Here is a 24,785-nt window from a genome sequence, read left to right on the forward strand (position 1 = left end):
TAAATCATTGTTTTACATTTCATTATTCTGGTAAAAGGTCTTCATCAAAAACTTGACTACTCTTAATAAAAATAACTATTCTCCTGACCACCATTAAGGCAAAAACGGGGAAGGGAGGTCCTTTATTAGTGTCAAAATATTTAAGAGAATTAAATTTCGAGTAACAAAAGGAATTTTTAGTAAATGGTAGTAAATTACCGTTTACTAAAAGCTATTGAAACAGGACATACATATAAAAATGGTCAGATTAGTGCCATATATAGTAAAGGTCAGTTATTTTTAATAAATTTATTTGGTTGTGCATTTAACGTCTTAAAGACAATTTCCTGTTTTAAAGAAAAATGTATCAAGGGGATACCAAAAAATTAATAAATCATGTATAATTTACGTTCGCTTAATATTAATCTTATTAATTAAAGTTCATGTTATAAAAAATAAAACAAGAATATAGCCTTACTTTTTCGTTAATTTAAAGCATGATAAAGTGTTATTGTTTTGTGTTAGTAACTTAGTAAATGTCTGCCTTACACTGATACGATCTGTCAGTTGTAAATTACTCAATGTTAAATAATTGATAAATTATTTTACCTCCGCCTACTTTTTATTTTAATTTTACAGATGGTTCAATTTTTTTAATTTGAATGGGTTTTTCTAAAAGTTTATTAGTTAAGGTTTCGCAACTTTAAATTGTGGAAAACAGCCACTATAAATTAACAGACCGACCATAACCCGTATTACGGGTTGCTTATTGCTAGTTTAAATTAAAACTCATTAAGTTTATCTTATGTTTATTATTTTACAAATTGTAGGCCTAGATGCTTACTTACATACGTACTGACTGTTTATTATTATCGGCCAAGTAATTGTCTATATAATGAAGATAATTAAGAGGTAATACTATATGCTTATCTTGTTTTCGATTCCAGTTTATGTAATTCAAAGTAAATATTTGATAAAGAACATGTCACTAATTAAACCAAAGAAAATGACATTGAACCAACCAAATTAAAAAAATCGGTAAAAAAGAAATACTTGAAAGTATTGAAGTCAACTAATAAAATATATTTGGTTGGATATCCGTTAGAAGATTTAAAAACAAGCTCTTTGCCCACTTCCAGAAATGTTTATAAATTTTTCAGGTTAGGCTTAATACTGTATTAAGACGCTATAACTTTATGTTTTTGAAAGTTTATCTAAAGTTTTAAATTATTTGCATCATTCATTTAAAGGTATCACTTGCAAGTTATTGATAGCTCTTATGAAGAGTTGACTAAAGTTAGGGAGACATTACACACTCAAAGCAACATTTCTAAATCTAAGTTAGCTGTATTGCTTACTATTAAATCAGTCAAGCTCTTTTGGGATAAGGCTGGCATTCCTTTAAACAAGACAAGTACAGTATTGACAATGTTTTAAGGCTACATGACAAATGGAGGTTGCTTACAAAATCTAAAAATAGGATTTCTAATAAGAAGAGTTTACTTGAACAAAACTTTATTCAATCATTAGAAGGCAATTTTGATATTAGTTCTCCTAGTTGGAAAAATGGCATTAGAAAAACCAAATCAGCTAAGGATGCAGATGAAGATATTGCGTGGTTTACAGCTCTTAAAAATGGAATAAAAACTGGAGGAATTGTTGTAAAAGATAGTTTGCTACATTCTAATGTTAGGAGAAAAAAAAAGAACCTAAAAGAAACAGGTGGCAACTGAAAAAGAAAAAAGAAGAAAATAGATGATGAAGAAACTGTTAAGTTGGTTGGTTATAGTAGTGACTGACATAAATTCTAATGTCACTAAATCTAGTCATTCTATGAGTTCTGCATCTTTAATTTTCCTAAAAGTGATCTTGAGTTTAATAATTCTAAAACGCAGCGAGGAGAAAAAAAAGATACCGGATCAGATAATATCACAGTGGTTTTGCCAAAAAACTTCATTTCTCACCCAATGATAACAGCAACTGCAGATAGAACTAAGATATCAAATCCTCAGCTGATGATGATTATTTCTGCAATTCTAGTTTTAGGTTCGTTTTTTATTTATAAATAAACAAGATTATTGTATACAAATTTAAAAAGAAATGTATACTTTTATAATTTTATACAGGTGGTGTTAAACCTGACGATGTTAGCCTTTCAATAAATACTATTGGAAGATCAAGAAAGCTAAATAGGCAAGTAATGGCAAGGAAAGTAATAATAGAATTTCAAAATAAGATTAAATCAAATTATTTAACACTTCATTGGGACGGAAAACCTTTAAAACAAACCTCAGAGCAAAGGTTTGAGTATTTGGCTGTTTTGGTCTGTGATTTTCCTCATTGCGTTGATTGAAAAATATTATCAATAAAACCTATATAGTCTGGTAGAGGACTTTCTATTTGCAAAGGAATCTTGGAAGACTTAGAGAAATGGGATCTTAAAGCCAACATTGTTGCCTAGGTTTTTGATACGCCTTCATGTAATATAGGAGTTAAAAATGGAGCTGCAACTCTCTTAGAGGAATGTAAATCAATGAAAACTCTTCTTTGGCTGGCTTGTCGTCATCATATTTTAGAATTGATCTTTGGAGCACTTTGGAACTCCTTATTTAAAAAAGAAAAAAAAGCTAATTATAATATAGATTTCAAAGATTTTCAATAAGAATGGATTTGCGCAGAGATGGCCCCACTAAAAAAACTAAGCAGGTTTCTATATCTTGAAAATTCTTTCCTTAAAACGAAAGCAGATGAAACTGGTGTGTTCTTAGAGAAACAAGTAAAGTGTAAGCATCGCCGAGGTGATTATAAGGAAGCTGCAGAGTTAGCACTTTATCTTTTAGACGGATCAGAACCTAAAATACGGAAAACCTGTGGAGCAAATCATCATCCCAGATGGATGTCACATTTGTTATATGCACCAAAGATGTTCATCTTTAAAGAAGATTTACTCAATTCTGATGTAGCAAAGTGAAAAATCTTTTTGACTTTCAGCTCAGTTTTATATGTTAAAGCTTGGTTAGAAGCAACAAAAGGCTCTGATGCACCAACTAAGGATATTCATTTATACAATGATCTAGGCGCTCTGGGGCAGATCTCAGGCTTCTCTAATGCAGCTCAGAAAGCTCAAAAAGTTCTTAACAGGCACGCATGATATCTAATTGAGAAGGTGTCAGTCTTCAGTCTCTTTTCTAATTAGGTTTCTGCTAAAGAAAAGGCTAATATTGCGTTAAAAATGATAAAAAACTTATTAAAAACACTGAAAAAATTCTCTGTCATAAAGTCGTAGCAAGGGAATAAGTGTATTAAATGCTCCTTTTTCACAAAGGCTTTAAAACAATGAGCAAACCCAAAATTTGTGCCTTCTTTTTTTTTACTCTGCAATCTTCTGAGAGCAAGTAATGTATTGCAAAGTGCAAGCTGGCACTTCTAGAGATAATATTTTTTATTACTTTCCATTGTTCTAAAAATCAATAGGGTTCATATAATTAATTTTTTTTTTTTTAATACTTTTCTATTTATTACCAGAATTAATTATCTTAATTATAAAAAAAACTTATCATTAGGAAAAACTGAGAGAAAAATTTTCCAAATGTACTAAAGCTGATGATAAGCTTCTATTATTTTTTCGGCCGGAAATAAGTGTTTTTCGGAATCCGGAAAACTATTTCTTATCAAAAATTAGTTGAACTAAAGTTTTATGTATATATTTTTAATGTGTTGTTTTGAAATAAATTTTTGAAAATACCTTCTCAAAAAGTTCTTCTCAAAAATGATTTAACTTTTTTTTTAATTTGATTCTTGAGCGTTTGTTTTTTGTTTTTTGTTTATCTTTGTTATATTCCCAGTTAATGTTAAAGATTTTTGTTATAATTACAACCTGTGTATACTCTATCTGAGTACTGGTCATATATTTTTAAAACGTCATATATTTTTATATATTTTGGAATATGGCTTTCATGGCTTCACGGAAGTGATAAAAAAACAAAACATTTGTTTTGAAAACGCTTCTAAAATTAATGGAAACAGCTGTTCGTGCGACAGTTATTGCAGATGTTATTGCGCGACAGTTATCGCACGACTGTCGTGCGACTATATGGAAACCAACCTTTAAGAATGAACTGCTAATATTGGTAAATTAACCTAAACCAGGATATGGATCCACTAATCATCAAAGTACGAGAATTAGAAACAATTGTTTATGAGAAACACCTAACCTTTTTCCGAGGTTTTTTCAAAAGAATATACTTTAAAAATTTATAAAATGTTTTCTTCTTTTAAAGTGAATTTTGTGTGATTCAATTTCTTATCGGGACTTACTTTTTCATTTAGAAATACCTTATTATCTTATTAACAACATCAAGTGTTGTTAGTGTCTTCATGGATGCTTTTTGCAATTTTGAAAACGAAAGCCATTGCTTTGCTTTAGGTAAATGAGATTTTAAAAGAGGATTCACAAACTGAAATAGCTTTTTATTTTATTATCTTTGTTAAGTAATTGTGCGACAGTATATTTAGTTGTCAAACCAAGCTTGGTCTTAGATGATAGGTTTTTAAACTTCTTTATTCGGTAATATAAAGTATTACGTTTTATATTATAAGATATTGCAGCTTCGTTTCGCCTCATTAACCCATTTGCAACTTGGAGAACAGCATTACTAAAATCATCCTCTACGACTTCTGCAACTCTCTTTTTATAATTTCGAACCATTTTTATCTTTAAATAATCAAAATTCAGGCCTTAATTATCAAGCAATTAAGTGCAAAAAGTTTAGACAGCGGTTAAAAAGGTGCCCCATTCATTTTATTCAAAACTACCCGATACGTTTAAAATAATAAACGATAATTTTTCCAAACAAAATTATCTCAACGATTGACATTCTGTGCTTAACTTAAAATCTTAGGAGTTATCTTATAAATAACATTAAACATGTCACTAGTTAGAAACGTGCTCAAAAAAGTTCTTACAACTTTATATCGAAATGTTTACGATTTGTCCTCAAAAACAAACCAATCATATATTTTGTCCAGCTTATGCCAAATGACAGGAAAGAGAGGAGACAACTGCGAGGGTAAATAGTATCTTCACAAAATATTTAGTTTTATTAAGTTTAAATAAAAAATCGCTTCAAAAATGCATTTTTTCAAAGCTGCCCCCCCCCCCCCCTCTCCCCTACAATATACTTTTCTTTATTAATCAACATGTTATACCCGCTTTTCCAATGTTATATATTGTGTGCTGAGAATTATCGGTGAAAATAATAAATACCTTTTTTTTTAAATAAGTTTTCTTTATTCAAATTCTCACTCAGGCTTTAGATTTAGACAAGCATTTGCCTTTCTACTTCTTGTTAATCTTTCGAACCTTTTTTGATTGACTTCTGTTTTATCATTTCTCAAGTTTTTTATTTTACTTAATGGTGAAAGTAAAATATTTTTTTTTACATAAAAATACTCATGTAAGTGTATGAACAATTTTAAGACTGGTGAACAAAAAGGTGTTCTAATGTGTTATTTAGCAACTTCTAAAAAAAAAAAAAAAGCAATAACCGTAACTGAATACCACTAAAATAGGCTTCGTTTGTATTAAATTTAAACAAACAGGAAAACTTCCTTGCATTTCTTAACTAATCTGTAGAATATTTGTATATTTTTCAAACAAACAAAAGAATAACTATTAAACTTCGTTACAATCTGCGCCGTGTTAATAGATATTCTTTATGATAAATACCGGAAAACGTTCATTAGTTACGTTTTAAAGCCAGGAATAACTATAATTTTTATGACATGTTTTGTCATATTTATGACATATTTCAGAGCTATTTGATAAAGTTTGAAACACCAGGATAATAATATCGGAAGATACCGAAAAAATAGAATAAGATTTTTTACATTAAGACTTGATGTTAAGATTTTTTTTGTAAATATGCCATAAAACTGTGCAATTAAATATTTATTGAAAAAAAAGATAATACAACTGTCGCGTTGTTTTTTGGAGCGGCAATTAAAAACGCTACAATGCTCAACAGAACGCACAGTTATAATTATTGTGTACAAAGCTCAGTTTTGATAAACTGAGATACATAACAAATGCTGAATGAGTACAAAATATTTTTTAAATTGCCAAATAATTAAGCAATTATTTATATTTTTTTGCAGGTCATTGGCATGAATGCTGATTACAAGTAATTTAAGTATATTATCAATTATACATAGCTTATTATATGCAATCTAAACAGCTCTACACAAAATTAGGTAAAAATATCTAATAAAAATTCTTCAGCAGCAGAAAATACGTGATTAGGATAATGCACTGCATCATTAGGCCCGTTAGGATAAGATGCAGCCATCCAATAGACATCCAGAACAGGAACGTGTGCTTCGCACATTTTTTTTAAACAATAAGAGTTCCATTGTATCGCCCTCTATAAAAAGTCACCATTATATTACACAAAGTATTTCACCATTTATTCAGAATAATTTTATAAAATTTTTATATGCTACAAAATATTTAAAAATATTTTATCCTTACCTGCTTTATCAAATATCGTTCTAAAAAAATCCTTTCAACTCCATGAATTAATTTTTCTAAATATGCTGGAGTTGTAGTTTTCCATATAATCTTTGGAAATCCTTCTAATAAAAGACGTGCTTTCATCTCATTTATCATAATAATGAATGCATCCAACAACACTTCCGCTTGACTCATGTTGATATTTTTTATTATGTGTAAGCCAAAGTTAATAAGCAATACGCTGTCGTTATTTCTCATAGAAGGTTTTAAAATTACGTTTTTAATATAATTAAGAAACTCAATTTGATTGAAATCCTTATCATCAAATCGCTGATCATCAAAGTTTTTCAACGGATATGTCCACGTGTAAGTTACCTCGCAAAGAAAATCTGAACACAAACGAGATGATCTCATATGATCGAAAAATCGCATAGTTAACGAATCGCCATACATCCAAAAAGTTGGTTTAACTGAAGTATTTTGTTGAGACTTTTCAAGGAGATTTTTGAGGACAAATTTTTGTTTCAAAATATTGTCAGTGTTTGCAGTTACTGTTATGTATTTATTATCTATCCAATAACCATGCGCTTTGTTGACGATGCAAAACGGTTGAAAATGCCAACTCTGCAATTGCTCAAAAACATCTTTAGATTGAAATGCAACTTTTTTAACTTCAAAATGAAATAGTTTAAGCTCCAAAATGTGATCATATTTTTTACTGAAATAACTCTCATTTTATCTTCTTCCTTGATAGTCACCTAAATAAAAGTTTTAAAAATTTTTGTTTAGGGAATGTTTTTGTGGTTTCATGATGTAACATTTTTGATGTATTATAAAATAAAATAAAATTAAGATTCTTGGGTAAAACTGCAAGAAAAATAACAACAATTTAGCTCCTTTTTTTCATAAGAGCTCTTTTGTAACATTGAAGATGTGTAATAAATCTTTTTTCAATGTTTTTGGTTCTTTGATGAATATAAAGCATTCTTACTTCACATATGAAGTTTTCTGTAATATGAAAAGTCTTTTTTACTTCTTATTAAAAGATTAGTTTGAATTATAGTTGTTTTAATCCCCTTTAATTGTTGCTTTTTTTCATTTCATTTTATTTGATGCGACTAGATGTAAATTTTAGAATTCCTTACAAAGTCTTACTACATTATATTAAAAAACAATCAAGTTCTACTCTGAGTTCTACTCTGAGTTTTGGTTTTCTAAACTTCCCTGGAATGCTCAGCTACTACCGCTGCTAGTACAGGGTGCGCGCGGTATTAAATCATGAGTTTCAAAAAAATCAAATCATGAGTTTTAAAAAAAGAAAATTTTCTCAGGGAATTCTGATTGAATTTGTATGAAATATGCTGCATTTTATATATGTAGTAAGTTTTAAACCTTTTAGTCTTTGAAATATCCTTACACATCTTTGATGCTTAAATATGGCCAAAGAATCTGGTGCAGGTATAACGGTTGCTTCCTTTGACAAGACTTTGAATTCTTTTTAGATAAAGGTGACCAACTTTGTCTTGGTTTGTCTTCTAAGTGTACCCCGCACAAAATATTTCATAGGACTTCAGTCTTGTGAGTTTACGACCCAAACATTATGGTCAAAGTAATCATAAAATATCTCACTCAGTCAATTTTGCGATTTTCTTGATGTATTGAGTGTAGCTGTGAATGTTCCCTTAGGACCTTCAAACCTTTTTCTGTATTGAGCCTCAAGCCCTTTATTAGGGTGGCAAGACGTCACCCTCTGAGGGAGGGTACATGCCTAGGGCATACAGCACGCCTACTGTTGTTCTGATTCCTTTCATCTGAGAAAAACCAGATCAGCCTAGCTGAAGTGGTTGGTTTCAACTTGTTTAGTAGTTTAACGGACTTCTTTAGTTCGTTTCTTTTCAGCATTTGTGATTAGCAGGTAGTCTTTTTTCTTCTTGTATGACTCTTACCTTAAATCCTTTAACAGCTTGTTTAGCCTTCTAAAATTATCTTAGTAAACCATTTTACGAGCTTTTTTAAACTTAAGTTATCTGACTCCTTTATTAAATTATTTCTGAATCTGAATCGTTACCTATATTTTATTTCATTTATCTTTGAAAGTTTTAATTTTTTAACTAACTTTAGTAATTTTAATAAGCCTCTTAAACTTCTATTTGTTTCATTGCATCTAAAACATAAATTGTCAAGCAACATTAAAGTATATAATTATTAAAAAAGTTTTTATTCAAAATATTTCGACTAAACCGACTTTAAGTCAACTGTCGATTTAAAAATGTATTAGTCAATTTTGGTCGACTAAGAAAAGTTCATTTTACGCACGGTTATCATGAAATCCAATATTGCCAACCTAGCTAACCCAAGAATGCCACATATATGGGGTGATAGTGTATACATACCAGTGTCACCTTGTGCAAATTTTAAAATCTTTTAGGTACTCTGCGGGAAAAAAATGACTTTGAAGTTACAAAAATGGAAAAAATTTACCTTCTTTTTTGACATTTGGATATAAAAATTTACCTTCTTTTTTAACATTGGTCTATGACTAACGGTATGGATTTTATAGCAAAACTGCTATAAAATCCATACCGTTAGTCATAGACCAATAAACTTTGGTGGCAATGCAGCCTATGCCAATACCAAGATTCGGGTAAAGTTTTATTCCAATCCCTGCAGTATAACAAAAGTTAGGGTAGTTTTAGTGTTGAATTTTTATTGATTTTTTCACTAACAGTGCAAAACTTTTCTGATTATGGCCTATTACAAGCCCCCAGGCCATAATGTGGGTAACACATGTGCTCTAGTTGAATATACCAACAACATTATAAAATAAAGGTTTTCATGTTCTTACCAAAATTTTTGGTTTCGGGGGTCAAAAATGTTGTTCTTGATTGAGCCCTATTTACAGCATATGCACCTTTTTCTATATAAAACCTTACATGATAGTGCTATTAGTGCCCCATAAGCTTTCTTTTAACTAAACCACTACCTTAGAAGTTAGTTGAGACATTTTTACAGATTTTTTGATGAAAATTATAAAAAATCTTGACATTTTTTACTCTAGTAACTTTGCGCTTATTCTACACATGGATTTAGCCCTGAAGATTTGTGAGCAAAGCAAAGAAACTTGTCAAAAACCTTTTGCATGTGATTTTTAACTGGTCAACATGTATTGTGTGTTGAAAAACCCATTTCATGCATAAAATCAGCTAAAAATGCCTAGAACTTCCTTAGTGCTTTGTTTTCAAAATCATTATCAAATGTACAAATTGTAAAGTTCAATAAATTTACACTAACAGTGAATTACTTTCTAAAATTTATTCAATTCTATTCATTTCTTGTGAAATCTTGACACTCTTTAATTTATTTAACATGACATTTAAAGCACTGGTCAGTTTATTATTCTTAAAATGAATATTTTTTTTCTTCTCTATCATAAGATAAACTTAAATTTAATTTCAAAGTTTTAAGTGTTTTAATTTTAGTCTTGATCCATTTTTGTTTTAACAATGATTAGAAAAAAAAAGGATTTTGTAAAAGAGGATTTAACAATATTAACCCATCATCAAGTGAATAAGAGCGTACATGATTAACTTGATTTTTGCTTTGGTTTTGTACGCTGTTACGTACATATCATAAAAACTTAAAATCTCAACAAAACATTGCATTTGTAGCACTGAAATAAAACGTTTGTAGAAATATCCAAAATTGTTAAACCTTTCACTTGAAAATCGTTGTATGTGGTAAAAAATTTTGTATTTCATTTTTATAATATAGATATTGTTAGGCTGAAGTAATAGGATTGATTTAGGTATATATGTAGCTCTACTTGCAGCAATATGTTATTTATTTGAAATACACCTGCTTGAGTCAATGTGACGTATATATTAGTGTGTTAAATTCAAATTATTAAAGATGGCAGGATTCTAAAGACTATCATAATCTTGATATCCAATCAAAAAAAATCTAGGCATCTCTTACGACGACATTACAGAGAGTCCGCTAGTAATGTTAATAATGAAATAACATTGCCAGGAATCTTAATATTTGTCAATCATGTTCTTCAATTTCATATTATGGCTAAATTTGTTTAGGTACACAGCTACAATCCACTGACTCCTTAAGATGCCAAATCAGGCAAGCAGCCATGAGCAGAACAGAAAGTGTGTCTGCATACTCTGCCTTCAAAATTGTGGCCGACAGATGACTGCTTTTCAGGCTAAAAGAGTTTGTTGCATTTACCAGACAAATCTTAATATGTGTGACTCTTGTGTGCCTCAAGGTCTTTGTGAATCATGCAGAACTGCCTTAAGACGAAAAGAGGAAGACAAGGATGTTGCTTTGCCAAAGTTGTTTGATTTCAAATCTATCCGAGTCAGAGCTAAAACACGTAGTCATGTCTGTGACTGCTAGATTTGCAAAATTGGCCAGCCTAGGTTTCAAGAAAAAGCCTTGTGAACCTTGTGAAAAAATGAAAGTGAGTCAAATGCCAGCTGTGAAATGCAGTACCTGCCTCAGCCCATTAGGTAAGGGATTTCCACATTATTGTTCACAGTTAAAGTTCAGGGAAAATATACAGAAATTGGCTTCATTAGATGCCAAAGCTGCAGAACAGATAGCATCCAATGTGATGGAAAAGAAGGTAGCATCTCCAAAAGCCACAATTTGTTTGGCAAAAGCATCTGGAGGTCATCCACTTCCTGTTACTCCAGGTACAGTATCAGCAAAAGTTAATTACATTATTATAATTTTGTAAGTGATTAGTTATAAAAAGATTTGGACTTTTGAGTTCCAGAGCAGCAAAAGCAGCAAGTGTGAAAGGACAAACTCTTGTGGCAGTCTCTGAAGATTTCCCAGAAACTCATTCTAATACTCAAAAGGTCTGGTCACTCATCCATGATTATTGCATGTGACATGAAAGTTGCCAGCATTATTTGTGGACTTCAAACACACTCAAGCATGCTTCCTTGTTGTTGGTGTGATATCGACTCAAAGAACCTTGCCTGCAGAGCTGTCATTGAAGCTTTAAAAAAGTTTAATTTGCTTGTGAATTCATGTTTTAGAAATACACTAGAAAAGGATTTTTCTTTCAAGATCGATCAATTTAAAGCCACATATTTGGCAATCCAACTTGGAAGCATCACGCCCAAAATCCACATAGTATTCCACCACATCAAGTACTTTGTAAACATTAAACAGTTGCCCTTAGGACAATCCAGTGAACCAGCTGTTGAGACCGCACTCAAGATTTTCACCTGCATTGGTCATGATACAAGAGAGATAAAACCCACCCTGAATACGAAGAAAGGCTGTTCAGTTGTCTTGTGGATTTGAATAGCAAACTCCTTTAGAAAATTATAAAAAATTTTCATCCATTCAGCTTCATTTTAATGGATTAATATTACTTGTTAGAAGAGAATTTAAGCTCATAAGTAACAACTCATAAGTGTAAATTTATTGAACTTTACAATTTGTACATTTGATAATGATTTTGAAAACAAAGCACTAAGGAAGTTCTAGGCATTTTTAGCTGATTTTATGCATGAAATGGGTTTTTCAACACACAATACATGTTGACCAGTTAAAAATCACATGCAAAAGGTTTTTGACAAGTTTCTTTGCTTTGCTCACAAATCTTCAGGGCTAAATCCATGTGTAGAATAAGCGCAAAGTTACTAGAGTAAAAAATGTCAAGATTTTTTATAATTTTCATCAAAAAATCTGTAAAAATGTCTCAACTAACTTCTAAGGTAGTGGTTTAGTTAAAAGAAAGCTTATGGGGCACTAATAGCACTATCATGTAAGGTTTTATATAGAAAAAGGTGCATATGCTGTAAATAGGGCTCAATCAAGAACAACATTTTTGACCCCCGAAACCAAAAATTTTGGTAAGAACATGAAAACCTTTATTTTATAATGTTGTTGGTATATTCAACTAGAGCACATGTGTTACCCACATTATGGCCTGGGGGCTTGTAATAGGCCATAATCAGAAAAGTTTTGCACTGTTAGTGAAAAAATCAACAAAAAATCAACACTAAAACTACCCTAACTTTTGTTATACTGCAGGGATTGGAATAAAACTTTACCCAAATCTTGGTATTGGCATAGGCTGCATTGCCACCAAATTTTATTGGTCTATGACTAATGGTATGGATTTTATAGCAGTTTTGCAATGTCAAAAACGAAGGTAAATTTTTTCCATTTTTGTAACTTCAAAGTCATTTTTTTTCCTGCAGACTTACCTAAAAGATTTTAAAATTTGCACAAGGTGACACTGGTATGTATACACTATCAGCCCATATAAGTGGCATTCTTGGGTCAGCTAGGTTGGCAATATTGGATTTCATGATAACCGTGAGTGATCTTCGCACGCATGCGTAGCTAAACGAAACGCTGAGACAACAAGCTAGTTTCGTAATCCCTTGTCAAACCGCACGAATTAATGCCTAGACCAAATATATATATTACATATATATTACATTAAGAGTTACAAAAAATGTTTATGGAACCACCTTTTATGTAATAGAGAACATGTTTTTTAAATGTCCAATTTATTATAAACAAGTATTTGTTTCTGTTAGTTTCCCTTAACTGAACTTACATTACACCTTGTTGACATGATCGTTGCAACTTTAGACATAGCAATGGTTCCGTTCACTGATATCAAATTATAACTGGATATTCTTTTCTTTTGTGTTTTTTTTTTAAAAAGTTGAAGCCAAATTGGCCTCCCAAGATGGAAGCAATAAGAGCTCTTAGCCAGTGATTGATTTACATTTTGTAAGGCTTTACAGAAATACAAATGAAAGTTATTAGACAATATATAGAGTAAGTTATGAATAAAAAAGCATGAAAAATGTTTGTAAGTATTAAAAAGAAATGAAATGATTTTTAAAACAATTTGACAAACAAAAGAATTATTTAAACAAAATTCAAAAAATTTAATATACTTTTTAAGTGTAATTTACGAATAAAAGTAATATTTATGTATAATTTATATACCTTTTAATTGTTACCTAATGCAATGTGCGAAGAGGATTTTGATAAGTTTTATATTTTCTATTTTTGTGGCAAGATATGAAGATGCTGCATGAGCTATTAGCTGAGTGCTGTGAGTAAAAGCAACTCAGGGGCTCCTTCTAGGATTATTCAATACATGAATATAATAAATTGATATTCTTTTTTATAAGAATAATAAGTACAAATATTGGATTTCATGATAACCGTGTACGATTTAGTCGACATTTGAATAAATTCTAAGTAACAACACTGATGAAATGAATTGACTGTTGATTCTAAAAGATGTGCTCAATTAATAATTACAATTAACAATAAAAGAAAAGTTATTAATAAAATTTTGCTAAAATGATTGTTAATAGAAAATACCAAAATCATAAATTATAACCTGGTATTCTTGGGTTAAGAACAAATGAATACCGAAATTTTGGGTTTACTTCTGCCTTAATACAAAATCGAAATGGCAGTCCTTCGCCTATTACTGTTTAATTTTTTATTCGTTTTTCAACTAGTTTTATATTTTCTTCGCTAATTTTGAAGAAAAATAATCATATAAAATTTAGATTATTTTAAATTAAACAGAGTTTTTCTAACAAACTTGAAATACTTTCATAATAACAACACCACAAACGTTGAAATATAAATTACAGAAGTCTGGTATGTAACATGTAGTAGCTGCCACATCTAAACATAAAAAACCATTAAAATAAGATTAAACTACCTTTCTTGAAAAAGTCTTTTGGAGGGTCCTTTAATCCATTGAAGTTGCTAAACTCAAGCATTATACTTATAGTATAGTTACCAAGAAACTGCAACCAAAATTCTCTACTGTAAACACCATTATTGTTATCAATTAAAGGTACGTGAAAAGATGCTGGTCCCATTAATTTTACCCACCAAAAGTCTCCTCCAACTCTTTTCACTCTGTCGCAATAATTAAATGTGTGAATGAATACATAACTTTTCACACCTAACCGGTTTAACGATATATTGAAAACAGTTTTATTTAAACTAGTTTCTTTTCTTAAACAATAATCTTCTGATGGAGAGTAGGGCAACCTTTTGTACTTTAAATTAGTGGGTAAATTTAGATTAAATTGAAACATATTCATCGTTAAAAATTTAAAAATAAAAAGAGCGAATGCGATCAGTAATATCACTATTTGTAAATGTTTAGTACACCAAGCCATTTTGAAAATCGAATACTAAAACGCACTTCGCTTGACCAAACCAAGGTTCTTTTTTTATTTATCAGGTGATTCCTTTTAAATTATATCATTAAAAGCTTTTTGATTTTTTGTTTACAACGAAAAAACAGAAATGTTAAATGCATAAAAGCAGAAGCAGCTGGAATAACTACTACAACAACAATAATCAAGAATGTAATAAATCTAAACATTCATTTAATCAACCAGAAGGATAATAGGATTATGGCTACTCGTGGAAATATGCCGCGTTGTGTTTTAACTCCATTGTTGCTGTAAACTTGCATAACTCAAATGTTATTATATAAATAGCTTTATATTGTATGAAATTTTAAAGGGATTATAACTTTTTATAAGAATTATACAAGAATATTGAACGTATAAATAAATGTATGTATGTATGTATGTATGTATGTATGTATGTATGTATGTATGTATGTATGTATGTATGTATGTATGTATGTATGTATGTATGTATGTATGTATGTATGTATGTATGTATGTATGTATGTATGTATGTATGTATGTATGTATGTATGTATGTATGTATGTATGTATGTATGTATGTATGTATGTATGTATGTATGTATGTATGTATGTATGTATGTATGTATGTATGTATGTATGTATGTATGTATGTATGTATGTATGTATGTATGTATGTATGTATGTATGTATGTATGTATGTATGTATGTATGTATGTATGTATGTATGTATGTATGTATGTATGTATGTATGTATGTATGTATGTATGTATGTATGTATGTATGTATGTATGTATGTATGTATGTATGTATGTATGTATGTATGTATGTATGTATGTATGTATGTATGTATGTATGTATGTATGTATGTATGTATGTATGTATGTATGTATGTATGTATGTATGTATGTATGTATGTATGTATGATGATGTTGTAAAGCTACATTTACAAACCTTTCAGGGGGTTCCCCCTCTGATTTTAAATCTTAGCATTTTTACAAAAAAAAGGCTATTGGTAACATGCTTATATTAAAATAAAGAATAATGCACTTTTTTAAAAAAAAATCCATGTTTTAGCCATGGTAATCACTAAATACCCCAAAAATGACCAAAAAAGTGACTTTACACAAAGAAATTGGCTCATTTCCATTTTTCCATGTTAAACCATAATGTTGTTATAAGGCAGGGCTATGATATGAGTGGATCAGATTTTTCATAACTTTTTCTCACCACCACAACAGGACGACCGAAGTTTAGGGTCAAATTTTTTATCATTTTATTGACCACAAACTTTTTTAAAAAAATTTAAATAAAGTCCATTCCACTCATATCATAGAGTATAATATGGACAACACTTCATGAAAGTTTTATAAAAATTTTATCATACCGTTCTCAAAAGATATTGGCCGGCGTCCACAAATTGCCATTCTGAGAAAAACACGATCAAAGTAAAAACTTTAAATACAGAAATATTTTATTCATAAAATAGGTAAAATAAAATAGTCGAAATTTTCAAAATCCACCAGGTACATACAACTCATCATCTTTTTCAGTTATTTTATCTTTTTTTTTTTCAACTTTTTGGCACGCAATATTCGCTTTCTTGACTTATTATCAGGGTTAAACATTTTATGCTTGCATATCCATGGCCCAACAGTCGAATACAATAAAATATTCGCTTCTTTATATCAAATTCTTTTTTATTATTATTGTTGAAAGAGGGGTAGAACTGATAAAGAAAGTTGCAATCTTTTTTTTTTGAGACTTAAGATATAGCAAGGAAGATAAACCATGTCGTTTATTATATCTCTCACCTAATGAGAGTGTGGGACTACCTCATGCTGGACACAGAAAAAAACTAAAAATATAAACTAAAACAGAAACATTAATGATACGATAACCAGATATACAAGGTTTCAAAATAAGTATATCTTCTGAGTCTTTTCGAGACGAAGTTTTCTTAATGAAGCTGACAAATTAAGTGAGTTTTCATCATTTTGTTCCAAAACACAAGTGCTGTTAGCATCATTTAAATTAATTGTTGGCAACTCAATACTAACATTATCAGAAAAACTATCAATGTTCACAGATTTATTAAGATTTCCCATAATCCTTTCCTTTTCCAGTGAGTTTGTGTTCGTTGCTTCACTCGATAATCTTTTCCCATTTTCACTAATAAAACTAAGCTGATAAAATATTAATAACTAACTTAAATTGTCGCACTTGATGTAGCAGCCTTAACAAAAATTCTAGTAAAATTCATAAAGAAGCTGTTCAAGCTTATACATGACAATTATAACAGAAATTTGGTTTCAATTAAGGTAAAATGTAAGGTGTATACAGTTTAACAAGTGCGTTCCCATAGCGTTGCTAGGGATATCACGTTGGGATTAAGATAGTTATAGGTTAATGTGCTACTTTTAAAACAATTTTTATAATCAAACATAGGTAAAAGTAGTTAAAAACAACTTTTTTTTTTTTTTGAAAATTTTGAAATTATAAGGGGGATAGCCCCTTAAGCCCTCGATTTTCTTTATAATCATGTAATGATGTACTGGTAATAATACGATGTAATGATGATGATGATGATGATGATGATGATGATGATGATGGTGATGATGATGATGATGACGATGATGATGGTGATGATGATGATGATGGTGATGATGATGATGATGACGATGATGATGGTGATGATGATGATGATGATGATGATGATGATGATGATGATGATGATGATGATGATGATGATGATGATGATGATGATGATGATGATGATGATGATGATGATGATGATGATGGTGATGATGATGATGATGACGATGATGATGGTGATGATGATGATGATGATGATGATGATGATGATGATGATGATGATGATGATGATGATGATGATGATGATGATGATGATGATGATGATGATGAATAGGTGGTATAAGGATAACGAGCTGAAGAAAAAAACTATTATGGGATACGAGAAAAAAGAAATACAATTTTCAACTGACACTGTTTTATTAACAAATAAATCTCTTATAAACTAATAGGTTGGTGTCATTTTTCCATTCGCATAAATTTCCGCAGATGTTATAATGACCAGAATCACATAAAACAATAAATATAATCTGCAAAACTATAAAGATTAAAATACCCAAAATTATTGGTTTAAAACAATCATCATTCAATATATGTTGTAATAATACATAATATTTAGTCATTCCTTTAACTTAATCCTTTATTATCTTCTCATAAAATAGTAATTAATACAAGATCGAATTAATAAAATAATGTTTATTATACTTTTACAAGGAAGGCAAAAAAATGAAAAGCGTGCGGACTTAACAACTAACAACGTTTTTATAATCCAACAAACAAAAAGCAAATGTCCGTGCTAGTGAGCGCGACATTCCCGCTCCTAACTAATTCATTACTAACCCAGCTAACAATTAACTTCAAGAGACGTTGTCCTAAATTTCGTTTAGGTTCGTTTAATGTTCGCTGCAAACGTTACGTGAACCAACTTTTGTTAACTCAAATTTACAGTGCTTGAACGTTCAAATAATAGGTAGCGAACGATGTATTGACGTTCACTGCAAACGTTATTTTGACACCTTTTGAACGTTCATATATATATATATATATATATATATATATATATATATATATATATATATATATATATATATATATATATATATATATACATATATTTATAAATTTATTCACTTGAATGTTTAACATTAAAAGAATAGGTTTAAATGGAGCTTGCGAAAAATTTAAATGCTATCTTTATTTCTATTAAACTACTGCTTAACATACAACTTAACCAACCATGTACATGTTATGCTTTTTTAAGTTTTCATAGATTTACTTGAGAAGTTTAAGTTTATTATTTTTAACAGCTGAATAACATCACTGTTATCATGAAATCCAATATTGCCAACCTAGCTGACGCAAGTATGCCACTTATATGGGCTGATAGTGTATACATCCCAGGGTCACCCGGTACAAATTTTGAAATCTTTTAGGGACGTCTGCAGGAAAAAAATGACTTTGAAGTTACAAAAATGGAAAAAATTTACCTTCTTTTTTGACATAGCAAAGTCGCTATAAAATCCATACTATTGATCATAGACCAATAAAATTTGGTGGCAATGTAGCCTATGCCAATACCAAGATTTGGGTAAAGTTTTATCTTAATTCCTGCAGCATAACAGAAGTTATGGTAGTTTTAGTGATGATTTTTTGTTGATTTTTTCACTTCCAGTGCAAAACTTTACTAATAACTGCCTTATGATTATGATTTTTACTGATTATGGCCTATTACAAGCCCCCAGGCCATAATGTGGGTAACACATGAGCTCTAGTTGAATATACCCACAACATTGTAAAATAAGGATTTTGATGTTCTCACCAAAATTTTTGTTTCGGGGGTCAAAACTGTTGTTCTTGAATGAGCCCTATTTGCACCATATGGACCTTTTTCTATATAAAACCTTATATGACAGTACTATTAATGCCCTATAAGCATTCTTTTAACTAAACTACTACCTTAGAAGTTAGTTGAGACATTTTAACAGATTTTTTGATGAAAATTATAAAAAATCTTGACATTTTTTACTCTAGTAAAATTGCGCTTTTTCTACACATAGGTTTAGCCCTGAGAATTTGTGAGCAAAGCAAAGAAATGTGTTGAAAACCTTTTGCATGTAATTTTTAACTGGTCAACATGTATTGTGTTTTGAAAAACCCAATTCATACATAAAATCAGCTAAAAGTGCCTAGAATTTCTTTTGTGTTTTACTTTTAAAATCATTTATCAAATGTACAAATTGTAAAGTTCAATAAATTTACACTAACAGTGAATTACTTTCTAAAATTTGTTCAACTCTATTCTTTTCTTGTGACATCTTCACACTCTTTAACTTATTTGACATGACATTTAAAGCACTGGTAAGCTTACTATTCTCAAAATGAACATTTTTTCTACTCTATCATGAGATATGCTTAAATTTAATTTCAAAGTTTTAATTTTAGTCTTGTTCCATTTTTTGTTTTAACAATGAAAACAAAAATAAAAGGGTTTTGCATAAAAAGAATTGACAATATTAACCCATCATCACTTGAATAAGAGCGTACATTTTTTTTTTCAACCCATCATCACTTGAATAAGAACGTGAATTTGATTTTTGCTATGATTTTCTATGCTGTGACGTACATATCATAAAAAGTTAAAATCGTAACAAGACTTTGTTTTTGTGGTACTGAACTGAAACGTTTGCAGAAATATTTAAAATTATTAAACCTTAGAAATCGTTGTTTGTGGTAAAAAGATTTGTTTTTCGTTTTTTATAATATGCAAATTGTAAGGCTGAAGTAATTAGATTTATTTAGATAAGTATTAGCTTTACATATAACAATATGTTATTTATTTGAAATACACCAACCTCAATGTGACGTATATGTTAGTGTATTAAATTCACATTATCAAAGATGGTCGGATTCTACTTGATTTGCAAAATTGGATAGTCTAGGTTTCCAGAAAAAGCTGAACCTAATAAAAAAAATGAAAGAGAATCAAATACCAGCTGTGAGATGCAGTACCTGCCTCAGCCCATTAGGTAAGAGATTACCACTGTTTCCCAGCCCATTAGGTAAGGGATTAACATTGCTCTCAGTTAAAGTTTAGGGAAAATATACAGATGTTGGCTTCATTAAATCCCAAAGCTGCAGAACAGATAGCATCCAATGTGATTGAAAATAAAGTAGTATCTCCAAAAGCCACAATTCGTTTAGCAAAAGTATCTGGAGGTCATCCACTCCCTCTTACTCCAGGTACAATGTCAGCAAAAATTAATTATAATATTATAATTTTGTAAGTGATTAATTATAAAATCATTTTTTTTGTAATTTTTGTTTGCTGGAGGTAATAAATGCAAATTTTCTATAGGGTCAAGTGCAGCAAGATCACATTCTGCCACATCAAAATTGACAACCCGAGACCTCATCAATGTACAAATTAACACTGGCCTCTCCAACAATGTGATCAAAAAATTAGTGAAAACTGTTTATCAGTCATCAGACAAGAAGATGATTGAGCCCAACTATTATACCAACTTTCAAATGGCTGGTCAACAACTGAAGGAGTTTTTTACTTTTACAGACTTAAAAACCACAGATTCCAAAGGTTGTGTTACAACCCATGTTGTTGTTGATTGCAAAGATTTGTCTGTTCTGGTTAGTCAAGTCATTCAATCTAAAAAAACTTCAGGTGGCTACTTTGTCATATTAGGCATTGATGGAGGCAAAGGTTTCCTCAAGTTTTGTGTTAGTGTTATTGAGAGTTCCACAGAACAAGATAAATCGAACTCACCACATCAAAAGCGACTTTTGAGTTCCAGAGCGGCAAAAGCAACAGGTGTGAAAAGATAAATTCTTGTAGCAGTCTCTGAAGATTTGCCAAAAACTCATTCTAATATTCATAAGGTCTGGTCACTCATCAATGCAGATGCTCTGAAGTTGATTATTGCATGTGACATGAAAGTTTCCAACATTATTTGTGAACTTCAAACACACTCAAGCATGCACCCTTGTTGTTGGTGTGATATTGACTCAAAGAACCTTGCTTGCAGAGGCAGTTTAAGAACACTTGGCTCAGTGAAAAGAAATCTTAAGTCTTTTGAAAATATGGGTGGAGTGTTGGCCAAGGCTCAATCAGCTTTTCAAAATTCTCAAAGCTGTGTGGTCTGATGCTGAAAAGTGGCCAGCCATGCTTCACATTTACCAAAGCCTGTATCATGGCGGACACTTTGAAGACAATCAATCCAGGAAATTGTTGAAAAATGTTGATGTTTTACAATGTCTTGCTGAAGAAACTTCCAACACCCAAGTTCTTGCTGTCATTGAAGCTTTCAAAAAGTTTAATTTGGTTGTGAATTCATGCTTTAGAAATGTACTAGAAAAAGATTTTTCTTTCAAGATTGATCAAATTAAAGCCACATATTTGGTAATCCAACTTGGGAGCATCACCCCTAAATCCACACAGTATTCCATCACATCAAGAACTTTGTAAACATAAAACAATTGGACAATTCAGTGAAAAGGCAGTTGAGACTGCACATCAAGATTTTCACCTGCATTGGTCACAATACAAGAGAGATAAAACCCACCCTGAATACAAAGGAAGGCTATTCAGTTGTCTTGTGGATTTGAATAGTAAACACTTTTAGAAAATAATGAAAAGTTTTCATCCGTTCAGCTTCATTTTAATGGAATATTTTTACTTGTTAGAAGAGAAATTAAGCTCATAAGTAACCCATCATAAATAATTATTGTCAATTTCAAAAAAAATACTTAAAACTTGTGCCAACCTTACGTCAAAGTTTAGTGCCATTTGAGAAAAGTAAGCTGACTAGTGCTTTAAATGTCATGTCAAACAAGTTAAAGAGTGTGAAGATATAACTCACACTGTTAGTGTAAATTTATTGAATGTTGACCAGTTAAAAATTACATGCAAAAGGTTTTCAACACATTTCTTTGCTTTGCTCACAAATTCTCAGGGCTAAACCTATGTGTAGAAAAAGCGCAATTTTACTAGAGTAAAAAATGTCAAGATTTTTTATAATTTTCATCAAAAAATCTGTTAAAATGTCTCAACTAACTTCTAAGGTAGTAGTTTAGTTAAAAGAAAGCTTATGGGGCACTAATAGCACTATCATGTAAGGTTTTACATAGAAAAAGGTGCATATGCTGTAAATAGGGCTCATTCAAGAACAACAGTTTTGACCCCTGAAACAAAAATTTTGGTGAGAACATCAAAATCCTTATTTTACAATGTTGTTGGTATATTCAACTAGAGCACATGTGTTACCCACATTATGGCCTGGGTGCTTGTAATAGGCAGTAATAGGGAATGTCCGGGTCCCGATAGGAACCGAACGAGTCTCGACCCGAACGGGTATAGAACACCGATAAAAACTAAAAATAGTTTTATCGGACCCCGATTACCCGAATGGGTATTACCCGATAACGCCGATAAAATTGGGTAGTCGAACTTTTTCATACCCGACTCGATTCAATATTTCGGGTAATTTAAATAATCAGTTCCCGAAAGTTATTGATCCTATCGGTTCCTGAACCCGATTACCCGAAAGGCTCTGTTGGGTATTATTTCTAAAAAAGTTACCAAAGTGGAATATAACCGTAATAATCGCAATAATTACATTTTCACATGGCCTTTCGGCAGTTAAACAAAATTTAATATTTCCTTGTGCTTTTCACGCCATCCGTTTGGCAAAATTACTTTATCTCACCCTTTATTTGAAATGCTCGACTCTAATTGGTTGATACAAAAAACTAAAGGCCAAAACCAGTAAAAGCGATAGAATTTAAAATTAGACGTGCGTAAAAAAGAAAAGCAGTTCGAAAATGTTTACTAGCCAGTCAAGTGCTCAGTCATCATAAGGTCTAGGCGATGTTAATACTGAAAACAAAGAAGGAAGTGATCGTGAGAAAGAAAATCCAACTATCTTCAGATCCAGATGCCAGACTCCTCAGCGAAGCCGGAAAACCAGGTTATACATTGCTAATTAGTTTAATTTCCTTGTTTAGTGCCTATAAATTTTACACAGGGTGCTAACTGCTTTCCAGCATCGCTTAAAGTTCAAAAAAATCCAGACAAGTTGTCTTTCTGGTTACCAACCACTTGGATTCTTGTTACAAATGTGAGTGAAAAATCATTTTAAAATATTATTAGTCAAAAGTTACAATGTAACTTGCTCTAGTCTACTTTTGTGGAAGTTTCCAATCCACCATTAGAGATCCTAATTGTCAAAAGTAACATCTAAAGTTGCTAATGATAATAAATGCTATTAATGATCTGAAGTAATCTAAAGTTGCGAATAATTAAAAGAAACGAGAGGGAATAGGTGCGAATAATTCCAAAAATGCAAATAGATGTAAATATTAGGACACAAAGTCAGTAAAAGTTGGTTAAAGTATGAAAAGTCTGACCATCTGCCCTTAAATTCTTTTTGCCCTAGAAAGCCTAGCTTTTTAAATTCTCTTTTATATTTTTTCAGACTAATACATCAAATTCTTGAAAGCTAAGTTCAAAGAAACAAAGTTCAGTCTCCAGAATTAGGCCAAGGATTCTTAAAAAGCTGTCAAAGAGTTCTTGTCAAGTTTGTTCGGCAAAAGTGGGGAAGAAGCCTCCGACATTGAACCATTCCTCGTCAACGACAGCCTTTGACACTCATAACTTGGAAGTTTCTCTTTGAGCTTTATCCGGCCAAAGAAGCAGAAGAAGAGTGCGACTGGATTGAAAGGAGAACTTTTTGCCAAAGAAAATGATGTTGAGGAACATCTATCCAAATCTTTCCAAGGCTGCCTTTGCAATCCTGAGCATTCTTGCAAGTTCAGCATCCTCATTCCTGCCAGCCAGACAGAAACGAAGGGAAGAAATTGTATGGATCCTCTGAAAGCTGAAAAACTGCTCTTTTTCAAGAGAAACAACTAGTTACAGAGAAAAATATTGTTCAGAAACCAAAAGTTCTTCATCAATTCCAAATGAGGACTCGAATGATGATATCGAGGAACCTCCTGTTGACGCAATTAGGATTATGGACATGTATGACATTGAAAAAGAAAAAGAATTTGTCAAAAATGATTTTTTTAAATTTGGTTCAGAATTCTTCCAATTTATTTCTTGCTAAGAAACTCATGAAAACAGTCTCTGAATCAGTGCATCCTTAAACTCTTAAGGTTCATTTGTAATCAGTGTTAGGTAAAAATTCTAAGGTGAAATGCTATACTTACCAGTGTTTTATTTCTATGATGACTAAGACAACTAGTGTGTTCAGAAAGTTAACTTTTGGTACCAAACTGCATACATTTTCACATCATTTAACCTCTTTCATTTACTAATGTTGTTTAATTAACTGCGGACTTTGATTAAATACTCATTAACTCCCTGCTTAAGTAAACTTAATTTAGTACATTTTTTAAATTTTAAATTATACATTTCACAGAATCTTCCAAAGATGCTAAAACTACCGTTAACAATAACTCGTTGTAAAAATTTAGTACTTTTAGTT

General features: G+C 30.9%; 3 pseudogenes across 1 annotated transcript; 2 read left to right on the forward strand and 1 right to left on the reverse strand.

Annotated features, from left to right (window-relative positions):
* The first annotated feature begins 961 nt into the window (after window positions 1–961).
* Window positions 962–1,712, forward strand: LOC149890280 (uncharacterized; annotated as a pseudogene).
* Window positions 1,713–1,737: 25 nt separating this feature from the next.
* Window positions 1,738–3,130, forward strand: LOC149890281 (uncharacterized; annotated as a pseudogene).
* A 3,007-nt stretch (window positions 3,131–6,137) lies between these two features.
* On the reverse strand, window positions 6,138–14,885 carry LOC149890282 (uncharacterized; annotated as a pseudogene). The gene is made up of 3 exons (XR_016452000.1): window positions 14,226–14,885; window positions 6,509–7,248; window positions 6,138–6,401 (listed from the first exon to the last, which is right to left on the reverse strand). The product of XR_016452000.1 is annotated as an uncharacterized LOC149890282 (transcript).
* Between the last annotated feature and the right edge of the window lie 9,900 nt (window positions 14,886–24,785).

The sequence above is a fragment of the Hydra viridissima genome, unplaced genomic scaffold, assembly GCF_058129835.1.
Source record: "Hydra viridissima isolate aposymbiotic clone 2 unplaced genomic scaffold, HvirCarnegie_v1 scaffold_4, whole genome shotgun sequence".
Lineage (NCBI taxonomy): Eukaryota > Metazoa > Cnidaria > Hydrozoa > Anthoathecata > Hydridae > Hydra > Hydra viridissima.